This window comes from Orcinus orca, chromosome 4, assembly GCF_937001465.1.
Source record: "Orcinus orca chromosome 4, mOrcOrc1.1, whole genome shotgun sequence".
In the NCBI taxonomy this organism is placed as follows: domain Eukaryota; kingdom Metazoa; phylum Chordata; class Mammalia; order Artiodactyla; family Delphinidae; genus Orcinus; species Orcinus orca.
This window is the reverse complement of record NC_064562.1, coordinates 15609868-15634372: the sequence shown is the minus strand read 5'-3', so window position 1 is coordinate 15634372 and position 24505 is coordinate 15609868. Positions and strand designations below refer to the sequence as shown.

The window sequence follows — 24505 nt, the reverse complement described above, 5'->3', positions numbered from 1 at the left end:
ATGATGTACTTGTTCAAGTATTAGCCAATCTCTGTCATAATAAAAGAAAAAACATGAAAACAAATACAAAACTACATCTCTATAAAGTTGAAGATAGGAAAGAAGAAATTAAATATTTAACAGCTTCACCATAATTAGGGAAATTAAAAGTATAACACATAGACCTGGCTTCAGAGGAGCTTAAAAATAAGCACAGGACAGATTCTTTACTTGAAATAACTCCCACCACCTAACAAGGTACCTGGAGGACAGAGGGTACACAATAATTCGTTGAAATGAAAAAAATGAAATGGTAACAATTATACTGAGACAATACTAATATGTTAAGCAGTATTACTCTAGACCTTGGCACAGAGGTCCCTGCTCTAATTTAGGGTCTGGAGAAGTGTCAACAAATGTTTTGGTCTCAGGATTCTTTCACCCTCTTAAGAAATACCAAGGACCCAAAAGAATTTTTGTTTATTTTTATTTTTTTGGCTTTGTTTATTTACCATTAGAAATTAAAACTAAGGCATTTATAAAATATTTATTAATTCATTTTAAAATAAAAGTAATATACCTATTATATGTTACCATAAATATTTTCATGAAAAAGAATCCCATTTCCTCAAACAAAAATAATTTGGTGAGAAGTATCTGGCTTAACAGAAGGTAGATTCTCAACTCTGCTTCTGCTTTCAATATGTTGTGATAAGTTGCTGTGGTTGAAGTATATGAAGACAATCCTGTCTCCCACAGATAAAAAGAACTGAAAAAGGGGGAAATATTTTAAAAGGCTTTTCTGATGTTGTGGATATTCTTCCTTAATATTACACCAAAACTCAGCGTGGAGTAGTTTTTAGCTGCAATGTGGAATCTGAACCATAACAATGAAATATTTGTATTCTTTTACATTAAAATCAATTCTACTACCTTGCACCTTGGATAGATCTTTTATTCATGCATAGTTTTATAACATCATACATTGATCCATGCAGAACTTGCAAGTGTTAACACATTTCCTTATACAATTACAAAAAAAAATCACATCTGTTAATATCAGCACCAATATCATCAAAAAAGATTTTAAATACTGATGTACTCTCAAGCTCATGGTGGCAAAAAAGTTTTCCAAAATTTGAGTTTTTATTTGGATTTTCACTTGAACACTGAGATTTTATCAGGAGCACAAATTCTGTCCATTACTTTCCTTGATAAGCTCACTTCATTATTTTCAAGAAAATGTCCACCAAATATCCAAGTCTAAATTGTCATAGTGTGTCAGTCATTCTTTCAATTTAAAATGATGACCCACTAAGAAGGAACTAGTTCTGCAACAATTCCTTGAGTAAGACCATTGTCTTTCAGTATGCAGAAGGCCAAGCATACTTCCATTTCGTTACAAAGAATATTAATATAAGGCAGGCAGTCAACGGTTGAGATTTAATGAACTAATCATTTCTAATGCTTTTATCAAGAACATTTTAAGTTAAATGTTCTTTTTTTTCTTCAAGGGTTTGGCAGTGAAGAACGCAATGGTGAAATGTACAGCTGTCGCCACTACCTTGGTTGGCGCTGAGGTGCCAACGGTTTTCCCTACCACTGTTTTTTTTTAAAATTTTATTATATTTATTTTTTTTATACAGCAGGTTCTTATTAGTCAGCCATTTTATACACATCAGCGTATACATGTCAATCCCAATCTCCCAATTCATCAGACCCTACCATTGCTTTTGAACCATGGGAGCAAGCATTGGCACAGTGAATAAAGGCAATTACCATCTTAGTGTTATTATTTGAATAGTTTTGAACTCACAAGTGCCCTAAAAGGTTCTTGGAGAGCTCCAAGGTGTTCAAGGACCATACTTTGAGAGCCATGGTTCTGGTCGCCCCTTCTCTTCACGGGTCAGGGAGCTCGCTGGCACAAATGAACATCTCCTCACTCCCACCACCCCCCTGCCACAGCCCTTCTGCATGATGTTCCATGTAGTACAGAACCGTTTTGTTCTTAGCAGAGTGTATCTTCTTTAACCGGTATTCAGGGGGAAAATCATTGGGAAACACTGACATTTCAAAAAGGCATCAGTATGTACTGAAATCAGTAGATCTGAGTACTAATTAAACCTGGTAATAAAAATCCACAATTCTAACCACTTAAGTTCCAGGAATCTATTTTATGTGTAAAATATTTACACTAAAGATGTATACGGTCCCTTTTAGAATGCTGATGTTATAAAATCAGATAAATGAGCCAGTATGATTTTACCCTACATGAAACAGGGAATTCAATCATCCCCAGACCATATTCCACAGCCAGGTTACTGAACTTTCACTCTTTGTAAAATGCGCTATAAATTGAAGAGGAATGTAATTCAATTAACTAATTGAGTATTAGTTGGAGTGTAGAATAATATTAAAACTTAAATAGCTGCATCAAGTCCTCATTTTACTCACAACTCTCACCTTGTGCATTTTTTTTAAGTCAACGGGTAAGGTTTTTTCATTGTTTTTTAAATCACAGTAGATGAATCCAAAAAAAGATGGTCTCTATCAACCTAATTATTCTTAATAGCTTTGAATCTACATTTCTTGGATGAATTCTGCCAACTATAAGATAGTCCAGCTTCTGAATTTGGATGCTGATATAACATTTGCTGAATTAACAAATATTTATGCTAATCACAGAACTTAGAAGGGAGTTGAGAGTTAATTGAGTAACAGAAAGCCAAATATGTTACGATTCTTCCTTGCTCTCTCAACTATTGCAGAAACATTTATTCATTCATCTAACAAATATTTATTTAGTACCTACAGCCTGTCAGGCACCATTCTAAGCTCCAGATACTGCAACATATAAAACAGAGTCCCTGGTCTAATTTAACACTATATATTTTTTTCTGCTGACACAGAAGTAGCCTCAGAATTCTCAAAACACTGCATGAAGGAACCACTACTCATCAAATCTGCCACCCATATTCAGATAAATATCTTCATTTTAGGCTTATAAAGTGTCTGACATGATGCTAGATGCTACAGGAGATGCCAAAGAAATAAAAGATAATAGTTTCCACAGAAGAACTATAATCTAATAATTAGGGATGATAATATATGATAAAAATAGTATGATAAAGTGCCTATTTTATAATATAAAATAACAAGTACAACATACATCTAGATTTCAATGTAGGTTGGTGACATCAAACAGTATCTGTTTTCTAATTTATCACCTCTTTACCCTTACTATTTTCTTGTATACCCATGTATCAGTAGTACTGTTCTAGAAGTTTTACACATTCTAGTTTTCTTTAACCTTCTTTAAAAACACTGTTCACTACCCTGTATATAGAAAAAGAGAATACATAAATCCTGAGAAGCAGGGCAGTCTCAGTACCTGTTTTCTCATGCAAGTCAGCCTTTTCCAGAGCACAAATAGCTGGCCTGGGGCAGCATCTCTGCATGGGGTGGGCTGTCTCTTTTGTGAAGCCCATTCATGTGGGTCCTTTAGTACTCACCCGTACCTGTAAGTCAGCCAAGGAAGCAAATGTCCATGTTTTCTCAAAGGAAAATCAGATAACAATAATTTTATCCAAAATAAAATCAGTTGGAGGAAATATATGAGGAACTATCCTCACAGGGTTCAAACTAGAAAATTAACTATAAAAACAAAATACTATGACTTCTACATAATCAAATTGAACAGATACAGAGTCACTGTTTGATGGGAAAAATAACTTTTGAAAGTCACATTTATTAAATTTCTTTCTCTATTTTGTATATCCTCCTAATTCACCTTAAAGACCATACAATGTTTTTTCAGTTGAAGAACTAGTTATTTAATGATAAAGTTGCATAATTTTTTTTTAACACAAGACAAATACATTGAAAAACAACAACATAAATCTCCCATTTAAAGAACTGATTTCACATTTTCAATATTACTATAAAGTTTAGTCTTCTGGGAGCTCTCTTAAAAATGCTTTCTTACTTATCTCTGATAGGCCCCTATTTGTTTTTATGAGAGACAGCATTACTAACCCAAACTGTGTCAATTATTAAGAAACTCTTTTCTCAGAAATTTTGTTCTTTCCTCCAAGTACTATTGTGTTATAGCATCTTTGTATAAATACTTTTAATTTGACCTGTGTTATAAAAGTCTATGTTTAAGATGTAGTTAATGAAGGACAGATGTTTAAAACATTGGGTTCACAAAGAAGTTGTAAATACTGCTGGCACAGTAAATTTTGTGATTAATTTTAGTCTGTTTATGCAATAAGGATATTTACACAGCTGGAAAAGCACCAAAAATAACTGTCCTATGTAATATTAATTCAAATCGATATTAATTAGAAGCAGCATAGGTACAATCATATCAAAGTATCTAAAGGCCAGGTTAGTGTTTATGGTTAAGACTAGAAATAAATCAAATATATCAAGAATCAATTTCTCTTGGATTAATAACACTGTAAATAACTGAAATAGTTCACAACTTATTCACTTTTTATCTTGGACAAATTAATACCTCACTTTCTCCTTCTGCCTAAAAACACATACTCTTCCTTGAACAGACCTTAGGTTCTGGACATATTTGTATATCCACAGACTTCTTTAGTTGATCCCTTAGTTCCTCAATTGTCTAACATATTCATGGCAATAGTTATTCAAATTTCTTCATGAAACCACGCATTTTAACTTAATGTGTTAAGAACAAGATAGGATTTTCTTTTTCCATTTTCTATGGCTAATGAACTTTAAAGGTATCCATCAGGGACATTTCAAAATGAGGCACCTACACATAAAATTTATAACTGTAGAGCAATGTCCATTTTTCTACTTTCACTGATACCTTAAGTTGAATACATGAGACAAAATAGGCTAGTCATAACCCATTATCCATTCTCTTCCCTTCTTCCTTGACAACAGAATCCTGGGTTTTGAGGGTGGCAATATACCCAGCTAGAAGACCATGATGTGGTCATTTGATTAAAAGCTGGCCATTGGACTTCCCTGGTGGCACAGTGGTTAAGAATCTGCCTGCCAACGCAGGGGACACGGGTTCGTGCCCTGGTCTTGGAAGATCCCACATGCCGCAGAGCAACTAAGCCAGCGTGCCACAACTACTGAAGCCCGTGCTCCTCAACAAGAGAAACCACTGCAATGAGAAGCCCGCGCACCACAATAAATAGCAGCCTCTGCTCACCGCAACTAGAGAAAGCCCACGTGCAGCAACGAAGACCCAACACAGCCAAAAATAAAAAAAAAAATAAAATAAATAAAATTAAAAAAAAAAAGCTGGCCATGAAATGTAACCAGAGTTGGGAATCTTGAACTGCTGCTCACAACAAGGTACCTGACTAAATGATTTCTCCATATGACCTGTCCCTCACTTCTACCTCTTTCCTACTGCCTAGAAATTAGACATGACAGCTGGAATGATAACAGCCACCAAGGACCAAAATATGTCTTTGGAGATGGAAGCCACATGCTAGGTTGGTGGAATAGGAAATTAGAAAGAGATAGATCCTTGATGTCTATGGAACTGCCACACCCTACCTGAATTGCCTGCCTCTGGACTTCTTTATATGAAAGGGAAATAACCTTCTATTTTTCTACCATTATATCCAGTTCCCGTTAACTACATCCAGTACAATTCCTAAATGATAGGAAACACAGATCCAGAATATGAGAAATTAAACATAGGCCTGATGAGGGTGACCCTAGCACTTCTACCATACATTATAATCCTAACATATCTTTGACCTATGTGGACACCAAAACTCATTCTAAAACAAATCTTCCTTAGCTATTACTGAACAATTTGAGTGGTTTTCTTATAAAACATAAGGTAAATATACATCATTGTTCTGGATTAAAGGGTTATGGAACTCTTGGTTGCAAAGATTATTCCAATTCTCTGGAGTTTAAACAACTATTCTAAGGGAGGAGCTAAACAAATCTTCATATGGATCAAGTATTGCGTCAATAACTTGAGGAACAAAGACTCCCAACTCCATTCTCTTTGAAATTCAACAATTCTGGATTTTCTTTTTTACGAACTGGAATGATTCTGAGAGCAAAAAACACCAAGACACTAAAAATAAAGGGAAAGAGCATCAAAATCAGGTCCTAGATGATGGAGCTGTTAGAGAGAACTGGTTCCAATATTGTGGATAACTGAGAATGTAAGTTTCTCCAAAACAGAGAGGGTATCACTTCAGGGTAAGCAAGGAACCATTGTAGCAGGAGAAGAAAACATGCCAACGAACAACCGTCCACCGGAATGTATGTAAACAGTTTTCAAGAGTGACACAGAGTGGCAGGTACAGAACAACAAGAGTAGGAAAGATGGTAAGTATAATTTTCTAAGTCTGAGATGACTATGCTTACACGTGGAAATGCAAAGTACTCATGCTTCCTCTAAAATGGGCCTCTCCTATATTTTCTATCTCAATAAACCATGCTAACATCCACCCAATTGGCCAGGTCAGACAACATGAAAATATATGTCACTATTCTCTCTCTGCCCTGCAAATCTGTTTGATTTATGCTTTTTTTAAGTCTTTAAAGTTTCCCCCATCTTCCAGCCCTCTGTCTCTGTCTTAAGCTAATGTCTTCCTTAGGTGTCCATCTGTCAGTATGCCCGCCCTTTGACTTCTCAACTCCAGTCCACCCATTCTCCACACTGAGACAGGCACTCTTCTCAAGTGAAAAATCTCACTTTACAAATAAGGAACTTGGGCCCCAGAAGGTTAACTAAGTTGTTAAAGTTCATACAGTTACTTGGCGGTAGAGAGCTTAGGCTAACTTCAGAGCCTATCCTTTTAATCTCTTATCAAATTATTAAGCCTTCTTCAGATAAATTATCGAAGTAGAGATTGAGGTTATCTTGAAAACTGATGCCTGAACCTGCCACATACTCTATAACTTTTTCTTAAATATAACATTTTTTTCAATTACACGAAGTCAACTTTAATCTACTTTGAGTTCTCTTTTGGGAAGAAGAAACTCTACTTCATTAAACATCCATGTATGCTTTATAAGATAAATGGTAATATGTGAAAGAACATTCACCTTAGGATGAAAGAAAATGCAGTTGTAGATAACAACGTCTACAATGCTGCAGGTACAACAACATGTTCTTGTATAAAAGCTGGACTGTTTGGGGTATTCAGGTACACATGAGTCACACAGGGAAAACCTAACATATAACTTAACACATATTTCACTAAAACAGCAGCCTAGACAGCTTTCATTCAAATAGATTAGCTGACAAACAGAAATAATTTTTTTTTTTTTTTTTAAACGGTGTGCAGGCCTCTCACTGTTGTGGCCTCTCCCGTTGCGGAGCACAGGCTCCGGACGCGCAGGCCCAGCGGCCATGGCACACGGGCCAAGCTGCTCCGTGGCATGTGGGATCCTCCCAGACCGGGGCACGAACCCGTGTCCCCTGCATCGGCAGGCAGACTCTCAACCACTGCGCCACCAGGGAAGCCCCAGAAATAGTTCTTTTAAAACATCCATCCTAACTTAAGAAAGACTAGCAAAATGAGCCTGGTTCCACTGGGGCATGAAGGTTCATTACAAACTCAAGTTTAATTGGGTAGGTAGCAATTGTTCCAGCAACATTTGGGAAAATATACTCACTTATTCTTTAATTTATATTCATACACGTAAGTCATATTAATGTATTTCATTAATGAAATCTTAAAACACATATATGTATATGTGTAATGCATATACATATATTTAGTACAGTAGAATTTCCCCTTCCAAAAAAGCTAATAATAAATTGAAGTTGGTTTTGTGGAACTGAGGAAATATGATATTTATGAAACCATTTGTGAGGTACGCAGTAATATAATGGAGCAAAATGGAAAAGGAAAAGGAAGCATGTGGTCCACATTTTTCTCTTCCTCCTCCTTTTGGCTTCTCTTTATTATATTTTTTGACAAAATAAGAAAATAAGGTTATTTTCAAAGTTAAGTACCCTATCAGTACGTTTGGGGAAGGATATTGATTTTGCCAAGTCATCCCAAAGTTGAAAATTTGTTTGCTCAGGGTTTTTATTATGAAACATTTTGGTAATGCCAAAAGCATAGAGAACATGTAATGAATACACATGTTTATCATCAACATTAAAAAAGCAAACATTACAGATACAACCCTGTACAGCCAATCCCAATCTCATACACCCTCCTCCTCCTTTTACAGGTAATCACTACCCTAATTTTCCTGTTTATCATTGTCAGACATATTTGAATGTGTGTATGTGTGTGTGTATATGTGTATTATCTATATATGTATGTGTGTATACAGCATGTATATGCATATGAATATGAGTATAAACCATATATACTCTTTATGGAATGTTTAAAATATTTTCTATAAATGACACAATCCATGTGTCTGTCCTGCAGTAGCTTATTTTATTTTATTCAATATTATATTTTAATGATTAATCCATGTTGATAAACGTAACTCAAGTTTATTCATTTACGTGCATAACTCTAGAGTTATTCATGTATACAGTTATTTATCTATTCTACTGTGGATGAACATTTAGATCATTTCAATTTTTTCCATTAAAATGTTACAATAAAGACGCATATTTCTTCTCACAGAGTTTTCATCACTCTCAATCTTCCCTGAAGCATTCTACAAGACGATCCAAGCTCAACAAAATGAAGCTCCGTATTGTCCAGAAGTATACACCACTTATAATGCAGGGGGAAAGCTTACTGAAAGATTACACTTACTGGCAATATTTCATGGACGCTTAACAGTTCTTAATGACAAAGTAACCAAATGTTGACTAAAGAGGTTTTACTGGTTGGGGAAATACTGTAGCTTTTGAGGATTACAGTTTAGTAGACAGGATACCTAACTGTTACAGAATGGATTCTCAAGTACAGAGTATCATCTAATACAACAGAGTGTCATCAAATTGAACATTTCCCAGAAAAATAAACTGCACCACTGCATTATTATATTCAAACAAATTATTATATTCTTATAGAAAAATACATATTTGGTGATATATTCAAAATAAGAAGCTAACAGTACCTGAAATCACATTTTAAAGAATGTGCTGAACTGAATTTGTGTTAAAAATTTTTTTAATCTGATTTCGTGGTTAAGAGCACAGGCTTTCAAATCAACTAGCCCTATTTTGTAGCTGAGCTCCACTTTTTACCATTTATCCAAATTTCAGTGACGTTACCTGAGTCTCAGTTACATCACCCATAAAACTGGGATGATAAAACCTACCTTGTAGACTTTAATACAATTTAAACGAAATAATGTATAAAATGTAATTACCCTCGCTGCTGCTCTCTGCTGCTATAATGGTTACTGTTATTTGTTGGGATCCAGGCTGGGTTCCAGGTTTAGATGCTGATACATGCAGTGACACAGATGTTAGGGCCTAATTCTCTCCAGCTAGGTAGTGCACCACCAGATTTGTCTGGGGCCTGAGGAACCACCTGAGAAATAATTTAAACCTGATCCACAAGAAGAGTTTGATATATACAGGCATGTCTGAAGGTCTGAGAATCTAGGGTTGTATATGTGTGTATAAGCAAGAGAAAGAAGGAAGTGGGGGGAAAGGAGATGAAGAGACTGAGATTCACTGACTGATTGATTGATAAATCGATCTCAGGGCTGAAGCTACAACAGAATAGCAAAATTTCTAAAAGCAAATTTTTAAGTTGGAAGCAGGATCTCTGAGAGAGAATTATCCATAGGGAAGAAATGAAGCAGCAAGTTAAAGTTGGCAGTAAGACCCGAGATTCAGAAGAGAGTAATGCTTCTGGTAATAACTTGATAAATGTGAATATAACCCTCACTGATCCATTGAGCTCGGGGACATGTGTGTTCCATAAGAACACAGGTGAAACCAGAACACACAATTCCACAAAATCTGTAACTCTTTAAGGCCTAAACAAACATGCTGTAGGTCCTCAAAACGAGAGCGATTAACAACAGCAGGAAGGCAGCTATTCCTCTTCTCAATTTGCAGCAAAGTGTACACTGTCAGGGTCCAAGCATTAGTGAGAATTGATGGGTACCGGACAAGACCTCACACCCCAGAATCTGGAACAAGCAGACAACCAGTCTGGAGATGCAGAAATAACCTGGTGGCCAGGGAAGATCACCATTATCAACGGTGGCAGCAAAAATACCTAGAGCATAGTGATAAACAGCAACGATGTAAAGCAGCAACACCTCCCAACTGAAGGGGTCTGGCTCAGCTACGAGGAAGAGAGCCCTAAAGATGGTCCTGAAGATGGCAGCCTGGAGTCAGGAAAGGCAGCTTTGTAGAAGGCCATAGTGTCGGCCCCCAAAGTAGCCCGGCATGTGTGTGAACAAATATGGAAATTCCAGAGGATCCCCAGAAACACTGTAGGAAAAAAGTAACCTGAAAAGAGAGGGCTCAAAGTCCTGCCACTGAACTCATGGGAATCAATGAGCTAAGGAAATACGAATGTACGAAGGACCAAAAGCCAGTGAGGCATAGGCACCACTGGAAAACAATACTACCAGTAGAAAATCATGACACAGTGAGGAATCAGTGCAAATGAGACAATTCCTGGACATGAGAGCCAACAGGCAAAAGAGTTGTACTAAGTATAAACTATGAAAAATTTCAAACTTGCATGCACCTAAATAAAGGCCAAATAGCTCAAAATGGATTAATGACCTAACTGTAAGACCGGACTCTCTAAAACTCGTAGAGGAAAACATAGGCAGAACACTCTGACATAAATCACAACGAGATCTTTTTTGACCCACTTCCTAGAGTAACGGAAATAAAAACAAAAATAAACAAATGGGACCTAATGAAACTTCAAAGCTTTTGCACAGCAAAGGAAACAATAAACAAGACAAAAAGACAACCCTCAGAATGGGAGAAAATATTTGCAAATGAATCAACGGACAAAGGATTAATTTCCAAAATATATAAAAAGCTCATGCAGCCCAATATTAAAAAAAACAAACAACCCAATCAAAAAATGGGCAGAAGACCTAAATAGACATTTCTCCAAAGAAGACATACAGATGGCCAAGAAGCACATGAAAAGCTGCTCAACATCACTAATTATCAGAGAAATGCAAATCAAAATTACAATAAGGTATCGCCTCACACCAGTTAGAATGGGCATCATCAGAAAATCTACAAACAACAAATGCTGGAGAGGGTGTGGAGAAAAGGGAACCCTCTTGCACTGTTGGTGGGAATGTAAATTGATATAGCCACTATGGAGAACAGTATGGAGGTTTCTTAAAACACTAAAAATAGAACTACCATATGACCCAGCAATCCCACTACTGGGCATATACCCAGAGAAAACCATAATTCAAAAAGACACATGCACCCCAATGTTCATTGCAGCACTATTTACAATAGCCAGGTCATGGAAGCAATCTAAATGCCCATCTACAGATAAATGGATAAAGAAGATGTGGTATGTATATATAATGGAATATTACTCAGCCATAAAAAGGAACGAAATTGGGTCACTTGGATGGACCCAATTGGATGGATGGACCTAGAGACTGCCATACGGAGTGAAGTAAGTCAGAAAGAGAAAAACAAATATCGTATATTAACACATATATGTGGAATCTAGAAAAATGGTACAGATGAACTGGTTTGCAAGGCAGAAATAGAAACAAAGATGTAGAGAACAAACGTATGGACACCAAGCGGGGAAAGCAGGGGTGGGGGTGGGGGTGTGATGAATTGGGCGATTGGGATTGACATGTATACACTGATGTGTATAAAGTAGATAACTAATAAGAACCTGCTGTATAAAAAAATAAATAAAATAAAATTTAAAACTGTAATAAAAATAAAGGCCAAGTAGCATACCCGGATAAAAATTAACTTGAAACTTAAAAGGTTTTTTGAAGACAAAAAGGAAGAAATCCTTTCCTCCAATTGTTTTTACTGTACTATGAAATATTTCATATGTGTGCACTTTACATAATTACATTTTAATAATATATTAATGATACTTACAATGTTACTTATAATATAAATCCATTGCTTATAATAATATATCAATTATAATACGTAACTATTAATAATGATACTTTTAAATAAAATTTTTAAAGATCACGCACTTACATATCACCCAAGCTTTCTGGGCTCCTCCCTGGACCCAACTCCTTCACTCCTACTAGAACATTCAACAGCCTCAGTTTTAATTTTTTCCTTGATTTTCTTTATATAGTTAGAGCACATATATAATAATTCCACAAAAATATATTACTCAGTTTTGCCTCTGATCAAAGTTTGTACAACTGGAATCATGTTGTATGTATTCTTTGTGACTCGTTTTTTCATTCAACATTACGTTTTGGGGAGTCATCCAGATTCACTGGTTTCCACTATTATGTTAAATCCACTGTAAACAAATATTCCCCAACTTGTCCATTCTACTCTCTGTTGTTTCCAAATTTGTTTTATTTGTGCTTTGCTATATTATATTACATACGAGACTACAATAAAAAATAATCTTGTACCTGTTTCCTAAGGCACACAAGCAAGAAATTTCCACAGGAAATACTCCTAGGGGCGGAACTGCTGAGCAAGAGTATACCTATGCTCAATCTCAACCACCAATTCAACAGTACCGCTTTACATTCCCATTCCCAGGGAATGAGAGTTCCTGTTGCTTCACATCCACACCAGCATTTGGTATATTTCAGACTTTTATATTTTCAACAACATGATGGATATGAAACAGCCTATCACTCTAGTTTTAACTTACATTTCTCTAACTATTAATGAGGCTTTCACATGTTCACTGACTATCTGAATTTTCTCTTTTTGAAATTCCTGTTCATTTTTATATTGGCTGATTTTACTTTATTAATTTATAGAATCTTCTACACACTAAACCAGTTTTCAACCTTTCTTACTCTTTGATGAACATACTTTTAAAATTTTAAGCCTGTTGAATTTATTAATCTTTTTATGGTTTGCTCTGTTTAGGTTTAAAGAAATTCTTATCTTACTCTAAAATAATAAATATATCCTTTTCTAAATACTTTAAAATGGTATTGTTTTTCATAGTTAATTCTTTCTTCCATACAGAATTTGTTTCTGTTTATGAAATGGAGTGAGTAGGGATCAATTATAGTTTTCCATATGAATAGCTAATCACTGATTACAGTGGCAACTTAGACGCAAGGCTCACTGGGATTCAAAAGAAGAGAGGATAGATGGGCTGGTGATTTCTGCATAGACGGATGCACTAAAGTTGAAGCCCCCGTATACCATTATAGAGGATGAAAGTGAGAACAAATAGAGTTTTGAGAAAAGAAAACCAATTTGATAAATTCACTCCATTCAAATTCTTATGACTTTTTATATAGTTTATATAACTCTTCCTAGTCATACTGTCATCATTTTACCCCATACAGTGTAAGACAACATTCAGTAGTTTATTTAAACAGGGCTGTATTCCTTATAAACTCTTTATTGATGTACCAACACAGCTTATGAAAATCTTGAGGAAAATATTACTACTGCAGTATATACTGATTAAGAATTTTATGTGATAATTCAGTGGTTCTCAAACTAGACTCCCACATAATTCCACAAACTCAATACAGCTGTTCTGCCACTATAATAACATTAAATTCCTTTCTCCATTTCAGAAACAACTAAATTAAATTTATAAAACTTTCTCAGTATTAACACTCTCATAATTTTTTTAAATGACATAAACCTGCTAATCATTATTTCTACTAGAGTCTGGTGTGGGTTAACATATACTTACATACTTATTTCTTTGTATATTACAATTAAGCTAATCAAGTTCAATAACTATTCTGGTAAGGTCAAAACACTTTGCTTTTTTCAGTCTAGGATCTTCACCCCACCCTCACTTCATGTTAATTTTTCCATCCATAAGATGCATATAATTTGCTTCAAAGCATTTGGGGGAGCAAAAGGTCAAAAGCAACACTGGGTATGAAAATGCTTTTAAAATGTAAAACACTTTGCAAACAGAAGTTATAATTTATAACCTTAAATTATATCTTACAAATATGGGGTTAGAACAGTCATGGAAAAAATCAACAGGTAATTCCTAAAGGTCAGTTTTATCTACAGTTTTAATTTCTTTGATATCAAGTCTTTAAATTTAAAAAAAACAGGTTTCTTAACTAGACGAAAAATAAAATTTATTTGTTTGAATGTTATTTCCTGCCCCCACATAATTTCTAATGAAGTTCCTGAAAAGTAGAGCAAGGCAAAGGTAGAAAGTTAATCTATACAAGCAACATAACTCATCTCCAAATAATCTGAAAATATCTATTTTTATAATGGTGTGATCTAAGAATCCATGCCATCGCAGTGTGATTTAAAACTAATGAGAAAGTCTATTAGAGTCCAACTGAAATCAAGAGTGTATAGTTTACAGATGAAGGTTTAACCTGCCTCAAAAACATCTTGCAGCATAGCATTGATTTATTTGGAAGAATATACTTTCCTCAGTATTTGCTTTGTTATCTCTTTTCATAAAGAAACCTTGGTAGAGCTACAAAAGTGAGAAAACCTTTGGATGGAACAAGAATAATACACTAAGAATAAGATTTGCTTTTCCTGTTGGTAAATATCAAGAGAGCCTTGTCTTCCTTGTAGCAAATGGACTTGCTGCCCTCTGGTTTGGAACTCTGTTACACTGGGAAGCCATCTGCCCGGCTGTGCTACTTCTCAAACTTTAGACATGTACAGGAGTAGGAAAGTGAAATTACCTATTTTAAAAGAAAGTCATATATTATACTGTAAAGCTTTTAGAGTCAGAAACAACTCGGTTCCAATCGTACGCCTCCTACTTTCCAAGCTGTGTGATCATAGGCATGATTTATTTAACCCTGAATTTCTATTTCCTCATCTTAAATATAGGGACAATAATAACCACCTCCCAGAATTACAGTAAGGGTTATTCATAGCAAAATGTTGACCAAGTTATCATTAATTATAAAACCAGAGAGTAAATGACTTTAGGGAAATTGTGAAATACACTAATCGCACTTTAACTTTTTTTTTTTTTTTTTTTTTTTTGCGGTACACGGGCCTCTCACTGCTGTGGCCTCTCCCGTTGCGGAGTACAGGCTCCGGACGGGCAGGCTCAGCGGCCATGGCTCACGGGCCCAGCCGCTCCGCGGCATGTGGGATCTTCCCGGACCGGGGCACGAACCCGCGTCCCCTGCATTGGCAGGCAGACTCTCAACCACTGCGCCACCAGGGAAGCCTGCACTTGAACATTTTATGATACAAGTTTCTCTTACTTCCAGGCATTAATATTTCTGTTAAAACTGGAAAGGTTTTCTTCAAATTGCACAAAAAGATGTTTTCTGAAATAACTGGGAATAGATGAAAGATAGAAGGTAAGAAAAATGCTGAAGCTAAAATCAATAACAATTTAGTATGATGGATAACTGGGAGCAGGGAAAGGAAGATAGTAACAAGTGGGGAAGCGGGATGGGAGGGAAGAGACAGTGGGAAAGAGAGAGGGGAGTGATAGCCTGCATGGCTCTGGGCTAGATGGGTGATCCTGTACTGGCCACCAGGTCATCCCAGGTCAACCTGTTTGTTGAACTGCTCAACATGTAGAAATGAGCCTTCCTACAGTACGTATGGGGTAGAAGTGCAGAGGACAACGGCTATCTGTGTGTTCCACATGCCTTACAGTATCTGCAAACCAGTGTTTGATCTGAAGTATGCTTATGTCTCTAAAAGCATCAATTAACGCCACTGACAATATATAGTTAATAAACAGAAACACACGTATATCACAGAAAATACTGTATTAAAATTTAACCAAAATTTAAAAAATTGATTCTCAACCTCTGGGCAAATCATATGCAGTTTAAATTATTAAGAAATTGAAATCATGTTAGCATAAATATCACATTTCTTTTCTATAAGAGGGAACATGCAGTATAAGAACAGGTTCAAATTGTTCATTGCAGCACTATTTACAAGAGCCAAGACATGGAAGCAACCAAAATGTCCATCAACAGATGAATGGATAAAGAAGATATGGTAGAAATAGACAATGGAATATTACTCAGCCATAAAAAAGAATGAAATAATGCCATTTGCAGCAACATGGATGGACCTAGAAATCATCATACTAAGTGAAGTAAGGCAGACAGAGAAAGATAAATATCATGATACTAATTATATGTGGAATCTTAAAAAAAAAGATACAAATGAACTTATATACAAAACAGACTTACAGATACGGAAAACAAACTATGGTTACCAAGGGGGAAAGTTTGTGGGGACGCATGGGGAGATAAATGAGGAGTTTGGGATGAACAGATAGAAACTACTATATATAAAACAGGTAAACAACAAGGGCCTACTGTAGAGCACAGGGAACTATATTCAATATCTTGTAACAAACTATAATGGAAAGGAATCTGAAAAAATATAGAGATATATATTACTGAATCACTTTGCTGTACACCAGAAACTAATACAACATTGTAAATTCACTATACTTCAATTAAAAACAAACAGCTTCAAATTGACCAAAAAAGCCGGCTCCCCTAGTTAAGAACACATGGCTTCACAGTCATATTTTAAGCTCACACTTGTGCTTTGAGAGCTGTACCAATCTGCTTCAGACTGCAAGAAAAAAAAATCATTCTAAATAATCATCTATTTCTACCAATGATAATTTTAAAACATTACATATGGAGTATTAATGAGTAACTCAAAAGACTATACACATTGTATGCTGGCTAATTTAAGACAAATAAACAAAAATCTTTACACAAAGAAGCGTGAATTACTTCAGTAGAACAGTGTGTCCTAGGTCACCATGCTTTCCTTCTGTATTATTGTCAAGTCTGATTTGCCAACAAGCCTCTGATAACAAACACAGAAATAAATTTCAAGGTTATAAGCTAAGCTACTACTGTGAATAATGATATATTAATCTGCTGCTGAAGTTAAAAGTGGTATAGAGAGAAATGAAAAAGTGAGAGACTCTCAATCAAGTGAATTTTACATACAGAAAAAGCCAATATTTAAGTGCAGAATTAATGTGTGAAAGCATTTATGGAATTATGTTCTGACTATACACTGTGCAGTTCTTATCATCTTTAAGTAAAACAGGAGACTAAAAAAGATGAATGAGGGACTTCCCTGGTGGCGCAGTGGTTAAGACTCCACGCTCCCAATGCTGGGGGCCAGGGTTCGATCCCTAATCAGGGAACTAGATCCCACATGCATGCCGCATGTCACAACTAAGGAGCCCACAAGCCACAACTAAGGAACCTGCCTGCCGCAACAAAGGAGCCCACGTGCTGCAATTAAGGAGCCACCTGCCACAACTAAGGAGCCCACGTACCACAACTAAGGAGCCTGCCTGCTGCAACTGACCCAGCGCAACCAAATAAGTAAATAAATAAAAATTTAAAAAAATAAAAAAGATGAATGAAAAAAGGAGGAATAATATGAATAACTACTTAGAATTTTTAAGACTGTTAATTATTACAGATATTGACTAATGCATACTTTTCCAAGTAATAATATAAGAAAAACCTGCTTATTAACTAAAAGGTATAATTTATTTTCAAGTGTTCAAGGCAGGGCTATAAACAAAACTCCAATAAACGGTACTGTAAATCTTGGCACAGATACACCAATGTATCAACAAAGGGCAGAGTGACCCAAGGAGAAAAAAAACCCTACATTATCTTTAAGCAAAATTGTTTGCCTTGAGTTAAAGAGGAAAACAAATTCCTTCACGATGGCTTAATGTATAACAAACAACTAAGATGGAAAATGTCTCTGTATAAACTTTTATATAGGAATTCCCGCCTCTGACATAAACAAACGCAAACTATATTTATGAGTTAAGTCCATTCATAGCAGATAAAGCTATCCTTTTGCACCATTCCAGGTAACCAATTAGTGCATAAGTACTGAGTTCTAATGATACTAAAACATCTAGAATTTCCTTTCCTGCTGTAAATACCACAACAACCGTGAGTCCCTTAACTGAGCAGCTTAAAACAGAGATGACAGCAAAGGCTGCCAGTTAGGGAGACTCATGTCTTCCCTGAATGAAACCTGTAGTTACAAAAACAGAGACCCAGATGGAACAGTCACTGCCTGCTGGCCTGGCAGCTCTGTGCCAGTTTCCTTGCTAAGGTCATAAGCAGGTATGTGAGGCAGGGAATGGTGCTGTGTGTTAAGCCTATAAGGGAGAACTGAATAAGTTGGCTTGGATTTGAAGGACAATTATAAAATCAATAGAGGTATGAAAATCTGAAGAAGTTAAAAAAAAATTAGCAGATTTTAAACTGATTTAAAGTATAGGGTTATTTCTGTCCATCTGGAGATTCTTTTATCTTCAGCACTAATCCAAAAAAATAGAAGGTTCCTTACATCACTGATTTCACTGACTTGCCTCTATAGTTTGAAAGCCATTGTTCCTGAGTTGATTTCTTCATAGATGGACCCAAGTTGGGAAGGTTCCTGCCATCTGACCCCTAGAGACCTGCATCTCTTAACAGTCATGGCAAAAGCATAAATTCTCTATTTGGCAATCATTCCTTAAAAGATGGACTTTGGTCAGATCTGAGTTTAAATCATGACCCTATCATTTATTAGCTATGTGAGGCTGATCAAACTACTTTACATCTTGGGGTCTCAGTTTATCCTGAAGAAAAAATCAGAATAGGTCACTCAACGGTCTGTTACAAGGATTTAATGAAATCATATAGTTACAGTCCATGGTAGAAGGCCAGATATAGTCTCAAGAAACCCTTGATAAATGGTGACAATTATTAATGCCTAAATTCTCACTCACACAGATTCATATTCTTATTATGTCTGCTTTAACGTAAGTAATAAATGCAGCCTCCTGCCTACAGTAATTTCAAGGAACATGACAAGTCCCACAACACCCTAACACGTTCCAGGGCTTAAATCTTATTTAATAAGAAACATGAACTTTTATTCCTTAGAGATAAAGTTTAAATGGAATACAAATTGAGAGGTAACACAAAGATTTAAATTTGTACCACTGAAGTACAAGTTAAAGTTGACTTCAGAAAAAAGGGGACTAATGATTCAACAAAAGTACTGAAGTAATTAGTTAATCAATTCCTTGTGAATCATAGAATTAACAGTTAAATAAACCATCAAAATGTAGAAAAATTTTTTCATATTTCTGAATTGTAAAGAGCATTCTAAGTTTCGAAGGAGATGAAGAAAATATTGTTTAGCTTTACTAAGATATTTCAAACCACATAAAACAAAATTTTAAAGTAATCAAAAGCTTATGAAAACAGTTACAACTAACAGGACTTTAAAGAATCAAGATTCTTTGATTAAAAAAAATACTCTTTAAACCAATGAGACATAGAGCCTCTGAAAAAAGAATAAGTGTATAAACAGATAAATCATAAAAATTAAAATAATAACCAATAATCTCCTCAGATTCATGTTAACTAGTAATTACGAACATAAATAAAATATCACTTTCCACTATCATGTTAGCAAAGATTTTACAATTATAAATCTCTTAGCAGGCAAGAGTTTGAGAAGACAGATTATACATATCTGAAATGAAAAGTATCAATCCAATGGAAAATATTTACTAAGGAACATTCAGACATGTTTCATTGACTGGAGAGGTGGGTAGAGGCAATCACTTTGGTTTTGTTTTGAGTGAGGCGAGGAGGAGAGAAGAAGGTATAGAAATCGTAGGCGGAGGCTGAGAACAAAGATTTCAGCTATCTGCTCAAAAACTCTTTCATCTTTAAATATACAAGCAATTATTTCCAGGGACCTTAATATTAATGAGAATGGAAGGAACCAAAGAGCTCCAGTTTCTTTGGGAGTGGTGGGGACAGCACTTAGAGAAGCAAAGTCTTACAAGAAGATGACATGTACAAAACAAGTTTGTTTTGCTCCTCTCTGCCCCTTTAATTATTGACATTTTAAAAGACTCTTAGATGAAAGTAAAAATAATCTAGAAAAGCACATTTGGTTCTCTGAGTTTCGTTGTAATCAAAAATTTTCCAGCTGTGGAAACAAGAGACATCTTAAAACAAAGCTGTAGAACAATATATAACTATATATTCCCTATGAGAAGCTCTTAGAATCAAAGTATTAAATTTGTTTCTGTCTTTTGCTTTAGGACTATCTGCCATGTTCTATTGAAAAGGAGAATGTTTATGAGAGCATATATTTAACTGTACTACCAAAGAGAGTGGGAGAAATCAGGAAAGCCAGAAAGGATATCTGTAATTAAAAAAAAATATATATTTTTAATTATGATTATGAGTAGAAAAGCCCTCCATCTCAGTTGGAAGCAATAATTACTGGCTGTAGTAATTATTATTATTTATTATTATTATTATTCAGTAATTATTCAGGGGTTATGAAACAATACAAAGGAGTCTAATACAATACAAAACACAGAGATACAACAATTAAGCTTTACATGCAATACACAGAATAAAAAGAGCAATTACAAACAGACGGGAAAAGCCACAATGGTAAAATACTGGCCTTACAAATATGTATTTTTTTTAATCAAAATCCTAAGTAGCTACTTTAAAAGCTGATGTTTGGCAAGTTACGTTACCACTTTGTACTATATTTGCCCATATCTATAAAATAAAACAGTTAAAGTAGAAGAGTCTGAAGGTTCCACTTCCATGATTAATTCATTCTTCTCCTTTCATGTTCTATGAATTCTATGCCATCCACAGCTACAGAAAAACACTGATTGGCCAGCTAAGTGGCTAATAATAAAATACTTGATTGTTCTGGCAAAATTATTTATGCCTCACTCCAACCAAAGTTCTCTAACCTCTCCTGGTTGGTGGTGGTAGTGGTGCTATTTTTTGCCTTTGTTTGGTTTTGCTATAATCTTTTTAAAAAAATTTTATTAGAGTATAATTGATTTACAATGTTGTGTTAGTTTCAGGTGTACAGCAAAGTGAATCAGTTATACATATATCCACTCTCTTTTAGATTCTTTTCCCATATAGGCCATTACAGAGTATTGAGTAGAGTTCCCTGTGCTATACAGTAAGTCCTTATTAGTTATCTATTTTATATATAGTAGTCTGTATATGTCAATCCCAATCTCCTAATTTATTCCTCCCCCTTACCCCCTGGTAATCATAAGTTTGTTTTCTACATTTGTAATCTTTTAATATTGAGGCAAACTCGGGTTTCTCTCATCACCGGCTTTTGGGAACAAGGTACATTTCTAAGTCCATGACCATAGAAACCCCTGCCCTTCCAGTTTTATAACGCTTATATTACTTGATAAGCCAGCAAGATACATAAAATTTATACCTATAACTCTTTGGTAAGGCACCTTATCCATACCTATTTAACTAGAAATACTTATGTGGGCAAAATAAATCTGAAGAAAAATTACAGATTGAATTATGGTCCATTCCAAGCAAATTAAAAAGCTACAAAATTTCCCTATGAAAATATCAATCTTGTTTTCATTCCTAAGACAGATACAATTCAAGGTTAAACAAACAGAAGAGTCATATTCAATAGCTGGGAGAGGTTTATAAGGCTTCAACAGCAGTGGAAACCACTGGCAGAGCACACTGAGAAGTAAAAATAATCAAAATAAGAAAAGTTATGAATTACTCTAAATCGTGCATAAAGCTTTACCTTTGATTCTTGTATACTTACTTTGTATATGAAATAATTTGTATTTTTATGTATGGTGGGGAAATAAAACACCATTAAAGACAAAATAAAATTTTATTGAGTATCAGAACTAAAAGAAGCAGCTGCTATTTCTCAAGTACTTTTTAAAACACTGACATTCTTTTCTTTCAATATTTCTGTTTTGAGGAGAAAATTCTTCTTCTGACTGAACTGAAGTATCACCTTTCAGGTCTGAGAATTTTTTAAGCCATGATTTTCTATTGCTTCCTTAAATTCCTAACTTTCTCTACAATAGGAAATAAAATTAGGAGGTGTAACTTTATTCGTAACGTTGAGAGTCATTCCACTCTATAATTCTTTAGGATACATGAGGATGGACCTATTCTCTCCCGAAATTCACTCTGGGCCTTTTGGAAGGTGTAACACTGTCTTCAATTTGCTAGAGCATCATTTAATTTATCACAGCAGTCCACGTGGGTGCAGCGACTAGGTGATATTGCTGACAGATTTCATGAAATTAACTAAACAACATCTGCAGGCTATATATCCCGAATTTGTATGTGCTAACCAATATAATTTTGAACTTGGTATTCAAATGGTTTATGAGTTCAATAAATATCTACTTGCATGGATGAACACACATAACTATAATTGTTGATAGGAAGAGAAATGAATTTTTTAAGTATTGTTATTGTTTCAAAAGACTTTACCAACTACTTAAGGGACTTCTCCTTCAATCCAATTAATCAGTTTTAAATTATATTAAAATAAAAAGTCTATAAAGAAAAGTGGGTTTAAAATAAATATGATAAGTTTTTTCTTTAAAGTTCTTGAATGTCTGCTTTAGGCTACGTCTTGGAGGAACATAAAAGAATTAATTTTAAAACATGGCTACAATTAACTCACAAACTCATAAGGGAAAACAAAAACTCTGTATCATCGACTTTGCAGAAGTGCTGTGACAATGGTCTGTACAGGAGACCAAACCACAGAGGCTGACAGTGGACAGGCAGGGCATCTGGGAAGGGATACCTTCATTGAGGCTGAAAGCCAAAGGCCGGGAAGAGGGTGTTTCAAGACAGAGGAAGCAACATAAACAATTCCAGAAAGGAGTAAAACAGTATGGATTGCTCTGAGAAATATAGATACTCAATAATGTTGGAGCATAAAACAGAGGGGAGGGGAATACTCTCATGGGTGGAGAAAAGCGAGATGTGAATAACAGCCCAGAAGGAACAGCAGAAGATGAATATAGAGCAAAAGTAGCAGCTAGATGAAGAAGCAGCTCATCAGACTCGCCATGCCAAGAAAGCTGACCTTTATCTACAAGCAACAGAGAGCCAGGGACGGGAGGGCTTTAGCAGGAAGTGAAGAGTTCATCAGGGTGGGAAACTGATCCCTCTAAGGGTAGTACAACATATGGACTGGGCGTACAGCGAATGAGACCGGGGCAGTGAGATCCATTAGGAGGTTAATATTAACATTTCGAGCTAAATTCACTAATCTTACTTCAACATATAGTTAAAACATGATACAAAAGATCCCCTAACCATTTTTATATGTCTACATATGAAATGTTATTTACAAATGTGATATATAACCAATATCAGGATTGACATTAAATTCAAAAATAATATTGAGATGCTGTTTCAAGTTTTAAAATGCTCAACCAGCCTTCAACCAAACTACATCCCATTTTAGACACTGTCAACCAATACCACAATTCTCTGTTTCCTCTCTTGATTAAAGGGAAGATTTTCTTTAGTTTATTTTTATTGTAGTAATTTTATTAGATTGTTCTCTGACAAAAGTTTCCACAGGGTACTTCAGAAACAAAACACCAGAACAAATAAAAATAAAACAAATTTTAAAAGGCATAAGAAATCAATTATCATTGATTGAATATCATGTTATGTATGCAACATATAAAGTGAATGAGTAAAAGGTATTAAATAAAGAACTGAAATTACAATATTGATCATGATATATTACCCAAAGGCAGTAGCAAAGAAAAATTTGAGTAATGCCCATTCTAGATCAACCATGGTTGCATTTTCAAACTAAACATATTATTGACAAAAATCTAAATCAAACCCATTAATAAAAGGGTAGGCAATACCCGAAAAAGTAAAAAGAAAATGCTTGATGCAGAGGCTAAAACAAGCATTAAATGAATGTTAAAATACAGTTTAAATTTAGATATCAGATTAGCCTTAAAGCACACCTGAATTAATAAAACTGATTTTGAAGCATTCTGGATTATTTTTAAAATTTTATGTGATTCAACAACAATGATACTCTACAACTATGGGCCTCATTTTAAGATATCTACTTTACATTTAGACCTATTCCACCTGCTGTTTTGGACATGGTTTATCCCATTTTAGAATAAGCTGGTTCCTGAATATTAACCCTAATACAAAACCTATGCCAGAGTATTATCTTTCCCTTATATCTCTATTGTTCTACAGTTTAAGCTCTACAACAGCTTTCATGTTATATTTGTTTTTAACTTAAATATGTAATACAAAAAACCCTTTGGAACTATAATTGCCATCTATAACCTAAGCTAAACATTTTCAATACCATGCTAATGCTTCTCTTCCACAATTAAAAAACCAACAACAGGGAAACTTTCACTCTGCCAGTACATAAGTTTTATCTAGTTACACCTATAGTAAAGCAACATATTACTTTCCGAGTTATGTGTAGTAGACATGAAACACATAAGTATATAAATTTCATGGGTGTTCTAAATCAGAAAACACATAGAACACAATTCCTTTCTGTCCCCTTCAGCACCACTGCTTTTAACATCAATCTGGGATATGCAAAACA

General features: G+C 35.1%; 1 protein-coding gene across 3 annotated transcripts in view; it reads right to left on the bottom strand.

Moving 5' to 3' along the window:
* Window positions 1–24505, bottom strand: part of BMPR1B (bone morphogenetic protein receptor type 1B) — a 421980-nt gene that overhangs the window by 140136 nt on the left and 257339 nt on the right. The window lies entirely within an intron of this gene.